This window comes from Carassius carassius, chromosome 21, assembly GCF_963082965.1.
Source record: "Carassius carassius chromosome 21, fCarCar2.1, whole genome shotgun sequence".
In the NCBI taxonomy this organism is placed as follows: Eukaryota; Metazoa; Chordata; class Actinopteri; order Cypriniformes; family Cyprinidae; genus Carassius; species Carassius carassius.
In genome coordinates this window covers 4400635-4422648 of record NC_081775.1, presented here as the reverse complement: position 1 = coordinate 4422648, position 22014 = coordinate 4400635, and the positions used below count along the sequence as shown (strand labels likewise).

The 22014-nt window shown below is 43.7% G+C and overlaps 1 long non-coding RNA gene across 2 annotated transcripts in view; it reads left to right on the top strand.

Moving 5' to 3' along the window:
- Nucleotides 1–17083: 17083 nt before the first annotated feature.
- Nucleotides 17084–22014, top strand: part of LOC132097380 (uncharacterized) — a 66547-nt gene continuing 61616 nt past the window's right edge. The window contains exons 1-2 of one of the 2 annotated variants that reach the window (XR_009422729.1): nt 17084–17189; nt 19859–20042. This is a non-coding gene — a long non-coding RNA (uncharacterized LOC132097380). Of the gene's footprint in view, nt 17190–19541; nt 19635–19858; nt 20043–22014 lie in introns of those variants that run through there. The other variant, XR_009422728.1, reaches the window with a different exon arrangement.

Sequence of the window (22014 nt, the reverse complement as noted above, 5' to 3'; positions counted from 1 at the left end):
TACACTGATTATCTCTCACCTGATCCTTTTCACTCTCTAATTCTCTCGGCTACTTCTAGTCACTGTTTGCTCTGTCTTTTGTCGGATTATTGTTGAACGTTGAGCTTACGCTCTGTTTCTTCGTTACGATCTCATCAGCATTTATTCTCTTGAGAATTCCCTAGTCTTGTCTTGTCCTGTCCCGTCTTTTCTTGTTGTTACGTGAGTAAGAGTTGGTGATTCACCTTTGTTCTCTGCCCAGTTCACCTTCTGTCTGTGGACCATCACTCACCTGCCGTCTGCGAGTTGTTTGCACCGGACACGAGGGCGGAGAACTGTTGTTGCTCATTGATCTTCTGGCACTGGATTCCGGTCCCTATCATCTGTCCGGCAAGGATCTTCATTTTGTTATTTCACAGATCTGCGTCTGTTGACGGCAGTCTCCTTGTTTGAAGTGTTTGAACAATAAACTGTACTGCATAACCTCTGCTTTTGGGTCCTCTATTCAAAACTGTGACAGAATAATCTGACCCGGATGGAACCAGCGGAGGAAGGACTGTTTCGTGCGGCTATTCAGCTGCAGAGAGTCATGCTGGGCAGGCACGATGCAGAGATCTGTGAGACTCGTCGCTCCATGGAGAGCCTGACTGCGCCGGTTGCTGACTTAACTGCACGTCTTCATCTCTATCAGCTTGAGGCTTCCGCTCCTCGTGGGAGTTCTGCTGAACCCAGGGTTAACAATCCTCCCAGCTATGCCGGTGAGCCCACACAATGCCGTGCTTTTCTCACTCAATGCGAGGTTGTGTTCTCCTTGCAGCCAGCCACCTATGCACAGGATCGAGCATGCATCGCCTACGTTATCTCACTACTATCTGGCAGGGCACGTGAGTGGGGAACCGCCGTCTGGGAGATGCATTCCGACCTGACTAATCGTTTCCAGCTGTTCAAAGAGGAGATGGTTAAGGTGTTTGACCGCTTGGTCCATGGTCAAGAGGCGTCTCGCCAGCTCGCTGTGCTTCAACAGGGAAGACGTTCGGTGGCTGATTATGCTATCGAGTTCCGTACTCTAGCAACCTCGTCAGGCTGGAATGAACCTGCTCTTATTGCTCACTTCCTTGAGGGTCTCAATTCCAACTTTAAGGACGAGATTTATGCACGCGAGATTCCTGAGCAGTTTGATCAGCTAGTGGAGTTGGCGATCCATCTGGACAAGCGCTTTGAGATGCGTTGTCGCGCTCACTGTCTGAGGACCGAGCGACCAGTAACTCCGCCCACACCCTCTGTTCTTGTTCGGAGCGATCATGAAACGGAGCCTATGCAGCTGGGTGGTATTCGGATCTCGGCGGATGAACGTCAGCGACGGATAATAAACCATCTCTGTCTCTACTGTGGCTCCGATGGCCACTTTGTGTCCTGCTCTGTAAAAGCCAGAGCTCGCTAGTAACCAGGGTTCTAAATTAACACCCGCCAACCCGCCAAATGCGGGTTAAAATTAATTTTGGCGGGTGTTAATAAAAACTTACTAGCCAGTTTGGCCGGTGATGCATGAGGCATTACATGCGCGATACATGCTCTCGGTCATTTATTTCCCTGGCAGTACTTCCTACATTTCCCATGAACACTGTGCCGTAATGCTACTTGATGACGTTTCATACGCCCATTGGCTGCAGTGAAACCAGCACGAGAAACCATGGAAACGAACGGACACAGAAAACACAAGATATAAGACGAACGGAGTTGGCTAGTAAAGTGATTAATATTAAAAGAAATGCGGCGGTGGTTAGGACAGACTTCTGGTGGCGAGAAGAGGAACGAGGCAGGGGATGAGGAGGGTATCGGCAGAGAAACGAAGAAAAGAAAATTTAATCCCAAATGGCTGACGGGTCGTGAATGGCTAGTGTTTGACCACAATAATGTCGTCATGTATTGTCAGGATTGCCGCATGTACGCAAAAGAAAAAAACAAAACAAACAATTTCGTAGTAGGATCTAAACATTTTAAAGTAGAGGCAGTAAAGGACCACGAGAGTTCCCGAAGTCATCAGGAGAGCCTAAGGATTAAAACTGCCAAGACAGGTCGTATTGAAGAGAGCCTTGCTGGAAGAAGCCTCGCTTTATTGAAGACGTCTGAGTTGGAGAAGATGCAGCTACTTTTTCGAAATGCTCACGCCATCGCAAAGAAGGGCAGACCTTTCACCGACTTCGCATGGATGTGCGAGTAAGTGAATTAACATTACTATTTAACGTTACATGTTTCAGAAACAGTGCATTCAATACGATTCAAAGTACTTACATAGACACAGATGAAACTTTACGTTTGGGGGTTTCAAAAAGAAAAAAACAATCTCACTGAAATGTATTTTACTGTAGGCGCTAACAGTGGTTTTACACGAAAATTAATTTCAGGGTGGACAGGAAGAAAGGCTTGAAGATAGGAGAGACATACACAAATGACTACCAGGCAAAAGAGTTCATACACTACATAGCAGAGGATGAGAGAAGAAAGATGAGGGAAAGATTATCAGATGGCAAGTTCATCTCGGTCATGTCAGATGGATCCCTGGACAGTGCAGTGATGGAAGAAGAAATGGTCTACGTTAGGAGTGCTAGTGAGGGGAAGGTCAAAGTTGATTTTGTCGGGGTAAAAGCTGTCTCAAAGCCAGATGCTACAAATATAGCTGAAGCAGTGTGCAGTATAATGGAAAATGGAGTCAGCACTGTTTGGAAGAACAAGCTAGTTGCAATCACCACAGATGGAGCATCTGTAATGACAGGGGTAAAAAATGGTGTAGTTACAAAACTGCGTGCAGACAGACCAAATGTGCTGGGGATCCACTGCATGGCCCATAAGCTAGAGCTTGCCTTTTCAGACGGAATAAGGAAAAATGTGATGGCCAGGAAAGTTGAGGACCTGTTAAGTGGACTCTACACCTTATATTATAAGAGTGGAGTGAACAGGGCCAGCCTAAAGCAACACTTCAGGGAGCTCGACATGAAGGCTTTGATGCCAACCAGAGTAGGTGGAACCCGGTGGCTACCACATCTCTTTAAAGCACTTGACCATTTTCTCAGGGGATATGCTGGCGTTGTACACCACTTAGAGGAGAAGGTATGTTAATGTATAGTCTACTAAAACCAGCAGTGTAGATGGATTATTTAATGTTTGTTTTAAATGCTGTCTGATATAATGCAGTTGTTTTGTTTGTAGTCCCAGGAGGCCACGAACATTAACGCTGTTCTGAGGGCCAAAGCAAAGGGGTTCCTCAACTTAGGCAAGGACAGTGGAGTGCTCAGGTTTTGCTGCCTTCTCCATGACACCATCTATTAACTGAGCAACCTCTCCAAGTCACTGCAGAGGTCAGTGTCAACCCTGGCTGAAGCTCAGAGCTACCTTTCCTCCACTCAGGCTGTCATAGAAAAGTACAAGTCAAGGTATGTATTATATATCCTACAATTTATGATTTGATTTTAGGTTGTGTTGGTGTGTTTTCATCTCAGTATAAATAAAAAATAATTAAAAAGATACTCATCCCTCCATCTCTGCACAACTGTAGACCCGGGCCTAAGCTGAGAGCAGTGCTGGACACAGACACCTATGAGGGAGTTCTCCTGAAGCCTACTGATGCCGACCAGCATGACAAGGCAAAGAATGAGCTCATTGATTCTCTGTCCCAGTGCATAACTGCTAGATTTAGTGATGTGAACAGTGGTGTCCTGCATGCTATGCGGCTGACCAGTTTCCAGTGCTGGCCAGAGGCAGACACAAGTTCAGGTTAGCAATTCAAATGTAATAAACAAATCTTATATCATTTATTAAATATCATTTGTTAAAGGCAAAATCCAAATTTGAATGCCATCTTTTAATAACTAAAGTTGCATTTGAAAATGTATAATAGTTGGCAAATGCATAATGCATATTTTCTGTCTCACCCTGCTACAGGAACCTTTGAGAAGACCTGGCCTACTGTGAACAGAATGCTGCGCCATCGGTGTCCTGATGTTCTTGATCTTTTTGATGCTCTCCTCACCATCCCTGCAACTACAGCTGACTGTGAAAGAGGTTTCAGTGCTATGAAGCAGGTAAAGAGTGACTGGCGCTCACGCCTAAAAGGTGAGACCCTCTCTGACCTCCTTAAAACCCAGTTGTGCTCTCCTGACATCAAAGACTTTGATCCAACCAAAGCCATTGACATCTGGCATGCTGACAGTTTGTGCTCACGCAGGCCTGACTTTGTGCGCAAACATGAAACAAAAGGAACAGAGGGTGGCTCAGATTCTGATGGCACCTCTGAAGAAGAAGAGGAGCTCTGAAGACATGCGATTCAAATGATAGATAGAGATCCCAATCTTAAAAATAAATGTTTGCACTTTCTATGTATATTTTGTTGTATGTATTGTACTTTCTGTTTTTCATGGCAACAATGCTAATAAAATAATCAAATGCATTCAGTGGCACTCATAATTTCACCGGAAAAAATTTGGCTAGTGGATATTCTGATTGGCTGGTAACTTTAGAAAGTTACCAGCCACATTGGCTAGTGATCAAAAAAGTTAATTTAGAACCCTGCTAGTAACCAGGGGAGTTCTGGCGAGCGCAACTACTCTTCTCCCCTCGTCCAAGACGCGCACTACCCTCCTGGTGACTCTCCGCTGGCCACCCATGGCTAGCTAAACACAATCCCCATATTAATTGGACTAATGGTTCTATCTTTTCTTGGAGTCTTTCGTGTCATGTTGATTGTCTAGTGTCTGCTATTCCTCCTGTTTCCTCTGTTTCTGTGTTTCAGGAAGAGGCCGGGGATTTGTCTGGAGTGCCGGGGGAGTACCTCAATCTGCGAGCGGTTTTCAGTCGCTCCCGAGCCACTTCTCTTCCTCCCCATCGACCATACGATTGCGCTATCGATCTTCTTCCTGGTACTACTCCTCCTCGCGGTCGGTTGTATTCTTTGTCTGCGCCCGAACGCGAGGCCTTACAGAAGTATCTCTCCGAGTCTATTGCGGCTGGTACTATCGTTCTTCCTCCTCTCCCGCTGGTGCTGGTTTTTTTTGTGAAAAAGAAGGACGGTTCCTTACGTCCCTGCATAGATTATCAGGGGGCTGAATGACATCACTATTAAGAACTGCTATCCCTTGCCTCTCATGTCTTCAGCCTTCGAGATCTTGCAGGGGGCGAGGTTTTTACAAAATTAGATCTACGCAATGCGTACCATTTAGTACGAATCAAAGAGGTAGATGAATGGAAGACCGCGTTTAACACGCCCCTCGGTCACTTTGAATACCGGGTTCTTCCTTTCGGATCGGTCCGTCTTCGTGTTTGTATACCTTGATGACATACTAATTTTCTCACCCTCCCTCCAAGTGCACGTCCAGCATGTTCGTCGAGACCTGCAACGTCTCTTAGAGAACCGCCTCTTTGTAAAGGCTGAAAAATGCACATTCCATTCTCAGTCAGTTACGTTTCTGGGATCTGTCGTTTCCGCTGGGGGAATAAGTATGGACCCTTCCAAGGTTCAAGCCGTCATTGATTGGGCTGTACCCGATTCCCGAGTCGCTCTTCAGCGCTTCTTAGGTTTTGCAAATTTTTATAGACGGTTTATTCAGAATTTTAGTCAGGTAGCTGCCCCACTTACTGCGCTCACCTCGGTCAAGTCCCGTTTCACTTGGACCGAGGCGACCCAGTCTGCGTTCGACCGTCTGAAGACATTATTTTCCTCCGCTCCTATTCTTATCAATCCTGATGTCGAGAGATAATTCATCGTCGAGGTCGACGCGTCGGATGTGGGGGTGGGGGCGGTACTTTCACAGCGCTCACCTTTGGACGATAAGGTTCACCTGTGTGCATTCTATTCACATCGTCTCTCTTCCGCGGAGCGCAATTATGATGTGGGTAACCGCGAGTTATTGGCCATTCGTCAGCCGTTAGGTGAGTGGCACCATTGGTTAGTGGGCTCTTCGCAGCCATTCATTGATTGGACAGATCATAGGAATCTTGAGTATATTCAATCCGCTAAGAGGCTCAACGCTCGTCAGGCTCGTTGGGCGCTCTTTTTCTGTCGATTCAATTTCACGATTTCCTATAGACCTGGTTCTAAGAACACCAAGCCTGATGCTTTATCTCGTCTGTTCGGCTCCTCAGAGGATGCCTCAACCAAGGAGAACATTCTCCCCCGGGAGTGTGTGGTTGGGGCTACCGTTTGGGGGATTGAGCGGATAGTCAAACAGGCTCTTAACCGCGCTATTACTCCACGACAGTGTCCCAAGCAATTATTATTCGTTCCCGAACCTGTCCGTCCGGCAGTTCTCTGTTGGGGGCATTCGTCTAAAGTCTCAGTTCATCCTGGTGTCAGGGGTACGCTCGCCGTCATTCGTCAAAGATTTTGGTGGCCTAATAGAGAACGTGATATTCGCCGCTACGTATCCGCGTGTCCTGTCTGCGCCCAGACTAAGTCTGGCAATTCACCTCCCGCCGGTTTACTTCGGCCACTTCCGACTCCCACGTCCGTGGTAGCATATCGCCTTAGATTTCGTTACGGGTCTCCCTCCTTCCATGGGGAATACCGTCATCCTCACAGTGGTGGATCGATTTTCTAAAGCCGCTCCACTTCGTTCCACTTCCCAAATTACCCTCTGCTAAAGAGACAGCTCAGGCGGTAGTAGATCATGTATTCAAACTCCATGGTCTCCCCACAGATGTTGTTTCTGATAGGGGTCCGCAAATTATCTCTCAATTTTGGAGGGAGTTCTGCCGGCAGATCGGCGCCACCGCCAGATTGTCGTCAGGTTATCACCCCCAAACTAACGAGCAGGCCGAACGGGCCAATCAGATTTTAGGTCGTATGCTCCGCAGTCTAGAGGGGTCTGACAACTCTTACCAACTCTTGCTGTTTGTTGTTGGCGGTTGTACTGCGTTTGAGCTCCGTCACTATATTCTTTTCATTGACTATTTTTAACTCAAAAATCAATTTTATACATCATCGTTTCCGTTTATATAACGTGTGAATATATCCTCTATTGTATTCTACAACAAAAACAATCAGAGCGCCTCGCTATCACTAGTTTTATTTTGATCTCCCAGGTCCGCTATTAGCTTTTAGCCCGTTAGCATCAGCAAGCGTGGCTGCAGCTAACTGCGCTTACATTGCTAATACTCTATTCACACACATTACCACTGGTGTACTCACTGTTACTTGCTTTAATGGCGGATGAATGTCTCCACTCTGTGCAGCTCGAGCTCGAGGCCGTGGGAAAGCAGATTCGCGACCTGGAGGTGAGGCAGGCCCAGCTGAGAGAGCGGAGAGCCGCGCATGAATCATCCCGGGCTGACGCTCACAAGTCCGGGGTAAGTATACAGCGTGCTGCTAACAGTCCCACCACGTCTACTCCGTGTGTTTCTCTGCACAGGCCCGGTGCACCCAGGACGCGATCTTCCCAGATGTCCTTCACTGCGACGCCGGGACACCACGGACCCTGGGTGCATCCACAGCGGAGGACGCGAGCCGGATCCCGGGCGACGACTTCTCCCCCTCCTGCCTTCGACATCTCCATCCGGAACCGCTTCGCTCCCCTCCGCGAGACAGGACGCGATGCTGTGATCCTCGGAGACTCCATCGTCGGACACGTAAGTGCTACGTTAGCTGAAGGTAAAGTGCACACTCATTGTTTGCCTGGTGCTCGTGTTCTCGATGTTTCTGCGCAGATACCCGCGATCCTGAAGGCCGACGAGAGCCCCAGAGCGGTCGTGCTTCACGCCGGGGTTAACGACACCACGCTGCGGCAGACGGAGACGCTGAAGAGGGACTTCAGCAGCCTGATCGAGACGGTTCGCAGCACGACGCCCGCGGCGACGATCGTCGTGTCAGGACCACTGCCCACGTATCGACGAGGACACGAAAGGTTCAGTAGACTTTTTGCTTTAAATGAATGGTTGTTGTCATGGTGTAAAGAACAGAAACTGCTATTTGTTAATAACTGGAATCTTTTCTGGGAGCGTCCTAGGCTGTTTCGCGCTGATGGATTACACCCCAGCAGAGTCGGAGCGGAGCTGCTCTCTGACAACATCTCCAGGACACTTCGCTCCATGTGACTAGTAAGACAATTCTCTAATAACAATTATGATGAGTTTTGTTCCACCCGCTTAAATGATAAAAGTACTTGCGCTGTAAAAACTATTAAGACTGTTTCTGTTCCTCGAATAGTGAGGTCAAAATATAATGTAGGATCTAGAAAAAGTCTTATCGTAATTAAACCAGAAAAATTTAAAGTAAATGAACAAAAACAATTTTTAAAGTTTGGGCTCATAAATATTAGATAACTCACACCCAAAGCAGTTATTGTAAATGAAATGATCACAGAAAATAGTTTTGATGTACTCTGCTTGACTGAAACCTGGCTAAAACCAAATGATTATTTTGGTCTAAATGAGTCTACTCCACCGAACTACTGTTATAAGCATGAGCCCCGTCAGACTGGTCGTGGCGGAGGTGTCGCAACAATATATAATGATATTCTCAATGTTACCCAGAAAACAGGATACAGGTTTAACTCTTTTGAAATACTTCTGCTAAATGTTACACTGTCAGACATGCAAAAGAAATCTAATGTATCTCTTGCTCTGGCTACTGTGTATAGACCACCAGGGCCGTATACAGAATTCCTAAAAGAATTTGCAGATTTCCTCTCAGACCTTCTAGTTACAGTTGATAAGGCGCTAATCATGGGAGATTTTAATATTCACGTTGATAATGCAAATGATACATTAGGACTTGCGTTTACTGACCTAATAAACTCCTTTGGAGTCAAGCAAAATGTCACCGGGCCCACTCATCGTTTTAATCATACACTAGATCTAATTATATCGCATGGAATCGATCTTACTGCTATAGATATTGTACCCCAAAGTGATGATATTACAGACCATTTCCTTGTATCGTGCATGCTGCGTATAACTGATATTAACTATATGTCTCAGCGTTACCGTCTGGGCAGAACTATTGTTCCAGCCACCAAAGAAAGATTCGCAAATAACCTGCCTGATCTATCTCAACTGCTATTTGTACCCAAAAATACACATGAATTAGACGAAATTACTGGCAACATGGGCACTATTTTCTCTAATACATTAGAAGCTGTTGCCCCCATCAAATTGAAAAAGGTTAGAGAAAAACGTACTGTGCCATGGTATAACAGTAATACTCACTCTCTCAAGAAAGTAACTCGTAGTCTTGAACGCAAATGGAGAAAAACTAACTTGGAAGTTTTTAGAATTGCATGGAAAAACAGTATGTCCAGCTATAGACAGGCTCTAAAAACTGCTAGGGCAGAGCATATCCACAAACTCATTGAAAATAACCAAAACAATCCAAGGTTTTTATTTAGCACAGTGGCTAAATTAACAAATTACCAGACGCCACCTGATTCAAATATTCCACCAACGTTAAATAGTAATGACTTTATGAATTTCTTCACTGATAAAATAGATAACATTAGAAATACAATAGCGAATGTAGATTCTACAGCGTCTAACACTTCAGTTTCATCCATCGCACCCAAAGATAAACTGCAGTGCTTTACAAATATAGGACAGGAAGAGCTAAATAAACTTATCACTGTATCTTAACCAACAACATGTTTATTAGATCCTGTACCCACTAAATTACTAAAAGAGCTGTTACCTGTAGCCGAAGAACCACTTCTCAATATCATTAACCCGTCGTTATCTTTAGGTCACGTCCCAAAACCATTCAAGCTGGCGGTTATCAAGCCTCTTATTAAGAAACCAAAACTAGATCCTAGTGTACTGGCAAATTATAGGCCTATTTCAAATCTTCCATTTATGTCTAAAATTTTAGAAAAAGTTGTGTCTGCTCAATTGAGCACCTTCCTGCATAAAAATGATCTGTATGAAGAATTTCAGTCAGGTTTTAGGCCCCACCATAGCACAGAAACTGCACTTGTTAAAATTACAAATGACCTGCTCCTTGCGTCAGATCAAGGCTGCATCTCATTTCTAGTCTTACTTGATCTTAGTGCTGCGTTCGACACCATAGATCATGACATACTCATAGATCGATTACAAAACTATACAGGTATTCAAGGGCAGGCTCTAAGATGGTTTAGATCCTACCTGTCCGATCGCTACCATTTTGTTTACTTAAATGGGGTGTCATCTCATTTATCATCAGTAAAATATGAAGTGCCACAAGGATCCGTCCTAGGTCCCCTTCTATTTTCAATATACATGTTGCCCCTTGGTAATATTATTAGAAAATACGGAATTAGCTTCCACTGTTATGCTGATGATACTCAGCTATATATCTCAACGAGACCAGATGAAACTTCCCAATTATCTAAGCTAACAGAGTGTGTTAAAAATGTAAAAGATTGGATGACAAATAATTTTCTCCAATTAAATTCGGATAAGACAGAGATATTAATTATTGGACTAAAAAACACCACACAGAATCTTGTAGATTACAATCTGCAGCTAGACGGATGTACTGTTACTTCCTCTACAGTCAGAAATCTGGGTGTTATATTGGACAGCAATTTGTCTTTTGAAAATCATATTTCCAATGTTACAAAAACTGCATTCTTCCATCTTAGAAACATTGCCAAGCTACGAAACATGTTATCTGTTTCTGATGCAGAAAAGCTAGTTCATGCATTTATGACCTCTAGACTGGACTATTGTAATGCACTTCTAGGTAGTTGTCCTGCTTCGTCAATAAACAAGCTACAGGTAGTCCAAAATAAAGCAGCTAGAGTCCTTACGAGGTCAAGAAAATATGATCATATTACCCCAATTTTACAGTCTCTGCACTGGCTACCTATTAAGTTCCGTATCAGTTACAAATTATCCTTACTTACCTATAAGGCCCTAAATGGTTTAGCTCCTGCGTACCTAACTAGCCTTATACCACGTTACAATCCATCACGCACCCTAAGGTCACAAAACTCTGGACTTTTGGTAGTTCCTAGGATAGCAATGTCCACTAAAGGAGGTAGAGCTTTTTCACATTTGGCTCCCAAACTCTGGAATAGCCTTCCTGATAATGTTCGGGGTTCAGACACACTCTCTCTGTTTAAATCTAGATTAAAAACGCATCTCTTTCGCCAAGCATTCGAATAATGTATCTCTTAAATTGTGAGTGTAGTTGCATCTGCATTTTTATTCTTTAGCTTGGGTTAAACTAATTTTACTTTGTTGGATCAGCAGCTATGCTAATGATGTCTCTATTTTGTTTCTATGTTTCGCCACGGGATGTAACTAGAATTTACACAAGCTCCAGTCTGAATTCCAGAACACCTGAGAAGAGATGATACTGACCCTCAGAGGACCCCAGATGATCCTAACCTTGAATCAACAAACAGAACTAACAATTATTGCTACATGTGTGACTGCATCATATAATTACTATTAATTAATAATATTGATAGTTCATCGTCTAGCTGACTACATCTTGTATTATTATTATTATTTTTTCTAAAATCCTGTCAAACCTGCACAAACTACTAGCTACTACTAAATATTGTAGAAACATAATTTTCTGTAAAGTTGCTTTGTAACGATTTGTATTGTAAAAAGCGCTATAAAAAAATAAACTTGAATTGAATAGAATTCCAGGCTCTTTCATCCTGGTGCGAACAGTTGCCGTGGGCTGAGTATGCGCATAATTCGTTACCGTCATGCTCTTCCCCTCTCAGGAGCTCGGGGTTTCCGTTCCGTCAGTTGAGGCATTCATTCAGAGATGCCATCGTACATGGAGGAGGGTGAGAACTGCCCTTTATCGGACCAAGGTTAAAGCTTAAAGTTAAAGCCCCTAGATATATTTGCGGCCAGCGAGTCTGGCTATCCACCATTAATCTTCCTCTACAGTCCAGCTCCCGTAAGCTCTCGCCTCGGTACATAGGACCTTTTTCCATTATTAAGGTTCTCAACCCCGTTACTGTCAAACTCAAACTTCCTCCCAGTCTTCGACGCATCCATCCCGTGTTTCATGTGTCTTGCTTAAAGTCCGTTATTCGGATGCCCGGCCGCCCTGTCCCTCCGCCTCCTACCCTTGTTGAGGGTTCTCCTATCTATACCGTCCGCAGGCTTCTTGATGTTCGCCCTCGAGGTCGCGGTTTCCAGTATCTGGTCGATTGGGAGGGATACGGCCCTGAGGAGAGAAGCTGGATTCCATCTCGGGACGTCCTGGACCGCTCGCTCATCGAGGATTTTCATCGCTCTCGCCAGACTTCACCTTTGGGAGCGCCAGGGGGCGCTCGTTGAAGGGGGGGTACTGTCACAAACCGGTCTCTTCCTTCGGTTTGTTTACCTTCATTCACACACACGCGCGCACACACACACAGCTGATTACTATTATCTCAGCGCTCGCGCTGCGCACACACTCTAATCATTCCCATTCATGTTTCTCCCCCTCACCTCTCTCGTAGCTGTTTCCCACTAGAATCAACACTTACACTGATTATCTCTCACCTGATCCTTTTCTCTCTCTAATTCTCTCGGATACTTCTAGTCACTGTTTGCTCTGTCTTTTGTCGCGTTATTGTTGAACGTTGAGCTTACGCTCTGTTTCTTCGTTACGATCTCATCAGCATTTATTCTCTTGAGAATTCCCTAGTCTTGTCTTGTCCTTTCCTGTTGTTACGTGAGTAAGAGTTGGTGATTCACCTTTGTTCTCTGCCCAGTTCACCTTCTGTCTGTGGACCCTCACTCACCTGCCGTCTGCGAGTTGTTTGCACCGGACACGAGGGCGGAGAACTGTTGTTGCTCATTGATCTTCTGGCACTGGACTCCGGTCCCTATCATCTGTCCGGCAAGGATCTTCATTTTTTTATTTCACAGATCTGCGTCTGTTGACGGCAGTCTCCTTGTTTGAAGTGTTTGAACAATAAACTGTACTGCATAACCTCTGCTTTTGGGTCCTCTATTCAAAACTGTGACACATGTGACATCATAGGGTCAGTTAGAATTTTTTGAAGCACCGAAAATACATTTTGGTCCAAAAATAGCAAAAACTACGACTTTATTCAGCATTGTCTTCTCTTCCATGTCTGTTGTAAGACAGTTCAAAACAAAGCAGTTTCTCATATCCGGTTCGCGAACGAATCATTCGATGTAACCGGATCTTTTTGAACCAGTTCACCAAATCAAACTGAATCGTTTTAAACGGTTCGTGTCACCAATACGCATTAATCAACAAATGACTTAAGCTGTTAACTTATTTAATATGGCTGACAACAGCTGACTGATTTTTGGACCAAAATGTATTTTTGATGCTTCAAAAAATTCTAACCGACCCTCTGATGTCACATGGACTACTTTGATGATGTTTTTCTTACCTTTCAGGACATTGACAGTATACCGTACACACAGCTTCAATGGAGGGACTAAGAGCTATTAATGACGTAATTTTGCAAATTGGGCGAACTAACCCTTTAAGTATATTTTAAAGCATATACAGTATACACAACCATTGCCCACCCGGGCCAACCCTTAGCTTCGCCACTGCAGTAAATATCCACACCGGTGCAGTGACTGACTGCCACACATACTCATCAAAACATTAGATTAATCCACGTGCCAGCACACAACCCAGCAAGGAAGATAATTCCGCACACAGCTGCAATTGCAGGTTTTCAAACAGAGATGGCGACAAACAAGTAAAACGTACAGACTGCAGCTTTAAATATCTTTAAATATTTGTGCCTGTGTGTATTATGGGTATGGGCCCTCACACATTACATGCGCTTTGTTGTCATAAACAGCAAAAATTTGAGGAAGCCGTGAGGGGTTTTGATGAGACTCTGGCTAAAGAGAAAGGCATGAATAAGGATGACCGTGTCCTACACCAATCGGAGTGCAACTTCAAGCCGCACACACCTCTGACTGCATAACCAGGGCTGTGTACAGTGCAGCATATGTGTCAAACATATGAATAAATCAGTCTGTATGATGAAAATTTACCTCAGTAGAACGTATGCATGGGTTTTGCATGGGTTTGAGTCTGTTTACAAACCTGTTGTCAAACAAGGAGAACATTTGTCATAACTTAGGTCAAGTGTTTGAAACTTTTTGTGATCTGGCATGGATTCACATCACAGAATGAGGAAAAAAAACTTAAATATTAAATAATTTTATATAGTTTTCTTTACAGTCATAAAAGCTGTTGATTATCATTGCATTATATATACAGTCGTGGCCAAAAGTTTTGAGAATTACATAAATATTGGAAATTGGAAAAGTTGCTACTTAAGTTTTTATAATAGCAATTTGCATATATTCCAGAATGTTATGAAGAGTGATCAGATGAATTGCATAGTCCTTCTTTGCCATGAAAATTAACTTAATCCCAAAAAAACCTTTCCACTGCATTTAATTGCTGTCATTAAAGGACCTGCTGAGATCATTTCAGGTATCGTCTTGTTAACTCAGGTGAGAATGTTGACGAGCACAAGGCTGGAGATCATTATGTCAGGCTGTTTGGGTTAGAATGGCAGACTTGACATGTTAAAAGGAGGGTGATGCTTGAAATCATTGTTCTTCCATTGTTAACCATGGTGACCTGCAAAGAAACGCGTGCAGCCATCATTGTGTTGCATAAAAATGGCTTCACAGGCAAGGATATTGTGGCTACTAAGATTGCACCTAAATCAACAATTTATAGGATCATCAAGAACTTCAAGGAAAGAGGTTCAATTCTTGTAAAGGCTTCAGGGCATCCAAGAAATTCCAGCAAGCGCCAGGATCGTCTCCTAAAGAGGATTCAGCTGCGGGATTGGAGTGCCACCAGTGCAGAGCTTGCTCAGGAATGGCAGCAGGCAGGTGTGAGCGCATCTGCACGCACAGTGAGGCGAAGAATTTTGGAAGATGGCCTGGTGTCAAGAATGGCAGCAAAGAAGCCACTTCTCTCCAAAAAAAACATCAGGGACAGATTGATCTTCTGCAGAAAGTATAGTGAATGGACTGCTGAGGACTGCGGCAAAGTCATATTCTCCGATGAAGCCCCTTTTCCGATTGTTTGGGACATCTGGAAAAAGGCTTGTCCGGAGAAGAAAAGGTGAGCGCTACCATCAGTCCTGTGTCATGCCAACAGTAAAGCATCCTGACACCATTCATATGTGGGGTTGCTTCTCATCCAAGGGAGTGGGCTCACTCACAATTCTGCCCTAAAACACAGCCATGAATAAAGAATGGTACCAAAACACCCTCCAACAGCAACTTCTTCCGACAATCCAACAACAGTTTGGTGAAGAACAATGCATTTCCAGCATGATGGAGCACCGTGCCATAAGGCAAAAGTGATAACTAAGTGGCTCGGGGACCAGAATGTTGAGATTTTGGGTCCATGGCCTGGAAACTCCCCAGATCTTAATCCCGTTGAGAACTTGTGGTCAATCCTCAAGAGGCGGGTGGACAAACAAAAACCCACTAATTCTGACAAACTCCTAGAAATGATAATGAAAGAATGGGTTGCTATCAGTCAGGAATTGGCCCAGAAGTTGATTGAGAGCATGCCCAGTCGAATTGTAGAGGTCCTGAAAAAGAAGGGCCAACACTGCAAATACTGACTCTTTGCATAAATGTCATGTAATTGTCGATAAAAGCCTTTGAAACGTATGAAGTGCTTGTAATTATATTTCAGTACATCACAGAAACAACTGAAACAAAGATCTAAAAGCAGTTTAGCAGCAAACTGTTTGAAAACTAATATTTATGTAATTATCAAAACTTTTGGCCACGACTGTATATATATATATATATATATATATATATATATATATATATATATATATATATATATATATATATATATATATATATATATATATATATATATATTAGTTTATTCATATACAAATACCAGAGATGGCTTGAAGAGCAGGTAAACAATTTAGTCACAATCAGTACAGGTATGTATAAATTTTTCATCAGTTAAAACGTCTTTATCTGCTTTTCATTCAGCTAGGAGATAGTGTTTGCCTTTGTCAATGTTAGGAATTTCCTGGAACATCATATATTTTAAAGCTTCTTTGAGTTATGGATTTTGCACTTATTGATTTACTGTGTGAGGGAGCCCTCTGGCTGCCAGTAGGAATTAAACATATTACATGTACGTACTCACTAATGCTCACAACATCTTATTTTGGGTAAAAGTAGGAATAATAATACTTCTCTCTAAGTTTTTCTCCAGTGTAGAAAAGTTTTTTTTCTCTCTTTCAGTGAATGCATAAGATGTCCTGATAATTTTTTTTTTTTTTTTGTTAAAGATGTGTAATCATAATTTGCTTTATAATAAATCCTTAGACCTCTAAACATTTATAGGCCTCCTACATGTTAACAGGTCATGCTGCAGTTTTCTGTAAAATATATTGATAATCATTATCAATAATTATTTTGTTTAATGTTTTATTTACTTATAACAATAATCAGAATTAGTCATATAGATATATATAAACAACATTTTGCCAAATTGTGCAGCCCTAAAAACCTGCTTTGTTTGTTTGTTTTCAATTTTCAATGAAAAAGCTACTCTCTCATTTGTCTGTCTTTTCGAGGAAAGAGGGGCAACCATCTGCTTCCTGCGGTTCAGAATCCGCCGCTGCTGAGGCATGGAAGAGAATGAGCTTGTGGAGATCACAGGTGGATCTGGCTGAGGAGTTTAGAGAGGGACTTTCCCTTTCTCGCTTGTCGGCGGTGGACGAGAGACGATGATGTTATATCTTTTAACACTTTCTGATACAGAGGCTAGTGCTCTGCTGGGTTCAGCCCAGGAAGAGCAGGAGATGTCCAGTGATGGCGAAGAAGCTTAGGCTTAAGCTGAGGTTGAGCCTTCACAATCCTCTTGCCCTGCATACAGTATGTAGAGCTGTATTTGAGCAAGTACATAACCAGCCAGGAATGGATCGCGCCATGGCAAAGTTGGCCATGGAAGCGCACTGGCAAGGTGACACCGCGAGGTCATCTTGACGAGTGTTATCTTTCCAACCATAGCAGGAGATGTCCAGTGATGGCGAAGAAGCTGAGGCTGAGCCTTCACAATCCTCTTGCCCTGCATACAGTATGTAGAGCTGTATTTTAGCAAGTACATAACCAGCCAGGAATGGATCACGCCATGGCAAAGTTGGCCATGGTAGCGCGCTGGCAAGGTGACGCCGCGAGGTCATCTTGACGAGTGTTATCTTTCCAACCAAAGCCCTCCAGCTCAGGTGAGTCTTCCATTTCTACCTGATCTCCATACAGAGATCGAAAAGGAATGGAAGAGACCATTTTCTTCCTGCATCCATTGATTTCAGCATACAAGTTATGCCAACATCGAAAAGATGCGCGAAAGCGGCTATGAGAGGATGCCCCCTGTAGAAGAGACACTGTCTAACTATCTCTCTGTGGGGGAGACATCCTCTCTTAAATTTCCCTCCTTGCCATCTAAGCCCCTTGAGGATACATCTTGCTTAAATGGCAAGGCATATGCCGCAGCATGCACATGATGGCGGTGCTTCAAGTGTATCAGACTGACCTGCTGAAAGACCTGGATAAAGGCAAGGGCCTTTCCCCTGATCAGGTAGTTGTGCTGTGCCGCACCACATCTCTCTCTCTCCGTGCTACAAAGCAGGCTCCCTCTGCCATGGGCAGTTCTATGGCACCTATGATGGTAATGGAGAGACATCTGTGGGTGAACCTGGCAGATATCAGGAAGAAAGAAAGGGGCTTTCTTCTCGATGCTCTGGTTTCACTTTCCAAACTTGTCGGTACCTCCGTTGTGAGAAGGAGACTTGATCATCAGGCCCGGCAGGGCACTGCAAGGAATTTCCTGGATGTCCGGCCAGGTCATCCTGAGGTGCTTACTGGTCGCTTGGCTATCCCGCTTTGCTGACGCATCGAGTGGGAAGTGGAGGTGGCAGTTGTGAGAATTTTCTTGTATATGCTGCCTCAGGCGATGCTTCCCTCGCCAGAGGTTTGTAAATTTCATCTTCCCTCTCCCCTGCGGTTCGGCACCTCTATGATGCTTAGGAACCTTTAAGATCCTCCGGGAGATGCTTCAGAAGCCTCCGGACAAGGACCAGCAGATTCAGGAACAGCTTTTTCCCTACAGCTGTCTCCATGCTGAACTCTGCCCTCTGACAACCCTCAACACCCCCCACAACATGCACACAGACGCCTCCCCCTCCTCATCACTACATCTGATTTATTTATTTACAACAAGCAAAAAACAGTAAACTTGTTATTACTTGCACTACTGTCTATTTATCCAGGAACACTGAGTAATCCATTTGCACACTGAAATATTGTCTATGCACTTTACTGTCCATTGCAATAGTGTAAATGATGTTCATATGTTCATAGTTCTGCCTATAGTGTACATTTACATAATCCATCTGTATAATATGTTCATAGTACACCTATCTGTATATCATGCTGATAGTATTTAGAATCTTTAAATTATGACCATAATACTTATGTATAGTTATTGTACAAATTGTATACCTTGTATATTCTGTACTTACTGCTTATTGCACTTCTGGTTAGATGCTAACTGCATTTCGTTGCCTTGTACCTTACATGTGCAGTGACACTAAAGTTGAATCTAATCTCATCTTAAGTACACACGCTAAGCTCTGTGTACTTTTTGAAATCCATATGGTGGTGAATGTGCATGTTAAACACTTTGCGCACTTTCTAGAATCCACGTAAGTGCTAAGTGTGCATGCTAGCACTTTGGGCACTTTCTAAAATCCACACTGTTGCAAGTTTGCACGCTAGGGCTCTGCGTTCTTTCTAAAATCCTATATGGTGAGGGCTTAGCAGAGTTGCTATTTGCCCTTTCTTGAGATGGTAAAGCACTGTTCATCTTTGGCACCACTCCACCTATGTATCCTCGGATATATATCTAAACAGGGTGTTGCTACTAGGGATCTGTTGAGACAGTTCCTTCAGCAAGCCTATGCAACAGCAAGCGGTAGCCCCTGTGTGACGTGCAAGACTTAGTATAAAATGCTAGGCTAGGCTATCCGTAAGGGATAATGTCACAGACAGCTGTCTAACGTCCCAGGGGCAACTCCCATGGAAAAGAAAAACTATAATTAATTACATTACATTTATTACATTTACATTTATTCACTTAGCTGACGCTTTTATCCAAAGCGACTTACAATTGCCACATATGTCAGAGGTCACACAGCTCTGGAGCAACTAGGGGTTAAGTGTCTTGCTCAGGGACACATTGGTGTCTCACAGTGGATTCGAACCCGGGTCTCTCACACCAAAGACATGTGTCTTATCCACTGCGCTAGAACCACCCCATTATTATTTGAGGCTGATATACAATGCCATGTGAACACTATTGTATGATTTTATTTTTGTCTGTATTTGACAGACAAAATGCTGAGTGCTGAAACTGCATGAATATCCATAATGGTCCAAATTTTCCGAACTCTTAGGGGGATTTTCCAGTTAACTCAGGATTTGGCATGTATCAAAAGATTCTCCTGATAAAAAGTTTTCAACAATGTTTTGATTTGTCAAATTTTACTTTATATATATTTTTAAGGAATTAACCGTATTGAAATACAGGATCAGAAAGTATCTGCTCATTCAGATGACTATCCTAAACCTACTGCCCCGACTTGCTGCCTTCCAGCCTCACACTTTCACTGGTACACTGACTTGTGATTACATTCCAGCCTTACTTCCAAAGCTGATGTTTAACTATTTCAGTTATTATATATTTTACCAGTTCAGTGACATTCAGATATTTTTAATTATTGCTTAAGTTTTCAAATACATTGTGGACCAACTGTGCATATTAGCCTCTTTTTTGGCTTCAGTTTTTGCTGTATTGATTGGCTATATATATTAAACATTTTTATTTTGCCCTCAGATCAGTATTTACAGGACACCATGGGGCATCTGCTGGTCTGCCTAAAAAAAGAAAAGGAGAGAATGGCAGCATTTCAAGTGTTGGGGTTGCTGGTGTTTGCTGTTAGGGGCGAAATTCAAACCTCCCTTTGCAAGATCCTGGAGATCATCAAAACTGCACTGCCACCTAAAGACTTTGAACACAAGTAAGAACCTTCAACCATTCAAATCCAAACTTTGTTAGCACACAGCTCAAGTACAAACACCAGAGACCTGCAAAAATGTAAGCTCTAAGCCACAAGAGGGAATTGTTTTATTTTTACCACAGTTAAGCTGTTGACCCATACAGCTTTAAGCAATTTATTGATTGTTTAAAAACTACTGAAACAGTATGAACAATGTTCAGTATATTATTATTATTAATAATAATTCCTACAATTCAGGTTCCCATAAGATTTTTTCAAGTATTTTCACTTGATGGCATGAGAAAAGTAATGAAGCCACTTTCATCCAGTGTAAAGTTTCCACAGTCCGTGATGGTTTGCGGTGCCATGTCATCTGCTGGTGTTGGTGTTTTCTGAGGTCCAAGGTCAACGCAGCCGTATACCAGGAAGTTTTAGAGCACTTCATGCTTCCTGCTGCTTACCAACTTTATGGAAATGCAGATTTCATTTTCCAGCAGGACTTGGCACCTGCACAGAGTGCCAAAGCTTCCAGTACCTGGTTTAACAGGGTGTCCGCAGGTAGTAAAAGGTAGTAAATGAAATTAGCCAAATTAGCAAAAATTAAGGGCATTAAAAAGTAGTATAAAGTAATAAACGTCATCTGACGAGGTATGAAATTTTCGAGCCCAATGTTTTTAGATACATTTTCAATTTGTATTAAGTGCAGGCCTTTCTTCTAAAATTCGCGTGGATTTATTTATATGTTGAGAGTAGGACCTGAATGATATCATGTGAGGTGTTCGTTTGCACGTGCAAAATATGTACGCGAGCTCGCTTCCATTCAGTAATTAAAACTTGGGGAAATGCAAGTTTTCATGCCATTTTTTGCAAAAGATAGCAAATTTTCGTAATTGGCAAAAAAACTACGCAGAGTCTGGGCTTAGAAGCGTCCCGTGATGTCATCACAATGTGCATTCAGTCAAAGAAAGGCCTTGCATTCTCATCATGACCGATGTACAACAGCTACATTGGATAAACAAACCGAAAGCAGAACCAATCCGCGCTACTAGTTCGGGCTGCGTTTATCTAGGGTGAACATTTGAGTCATTTTCCCAGGACACGTCCTTTCCAGGATTTTTATATAGCCTAAAATAGACCACCACATCTGTGCGGTCGAGACAGAAGCCCACCCGGGCGGCGCAGAAGACCACCACATCCATGCGGTCGAGACAGAAACCCACCAAGGCGGCGCAGAAGACCACCACATTCTTGCGGTCAAGACAGAAGCCAACCAGGGTGGCGCAGAAGACCACCACATCCGTGCGGTCGGGACAGAAGCCCACCAGGGTGGCGCAGAAGACCACCACATCCGTGCGGTCGAGACAGAAGCCCACCAGGGCGGCGCAGAAAACCACCACATCCGTGCGGTCGAGACAGAAGCCGACCAGGGTGGCGCAGAAGACCACCACATCCGTGCGGTCCAGACAGGAGCCCACCCGGGCGGCGCAGAAGACCACCACAGTGGGATCGATGACACAAGAGAGCAAGTCTGGTTAGGCAAGTCTGAAACAGAGAACATGAACAAGTTAAGGGTGGCCTCCGTGGCCACGACAGGATCAGTCGAGCGCTCAGAGAGTTCGGCTGAGACGTGAAGAGGCTCTAGAAGTTCCGCACAGGCGAGGAGAGACTCTGGTAGTTCAGCCGAGATGAGGAGAGGCTCTAGTAGTTCAGCAGAGGCGTGGAGAGGCTTTGGTAGTTCAGCAGAGACGTGGGGAGGCTCTGGTAATTCCGTGGTGTTTAGACTGGATTCAAGAAGATCAATGCTGACTTGACTCTGCTCATGAAGATCATTGGTGGCCTGATTCTGCTCATTAAGACCATTGGTGACTTGCATTTGTTCATGAAGATCAATGGTGACTTGCCTTTGTCCATGAATATCACCGGTGACTTGACTTGACTCTGGAAGGTCAACGGTGACTTGACTTGACTCTGGAGTGTCAACGGTGACTTTACT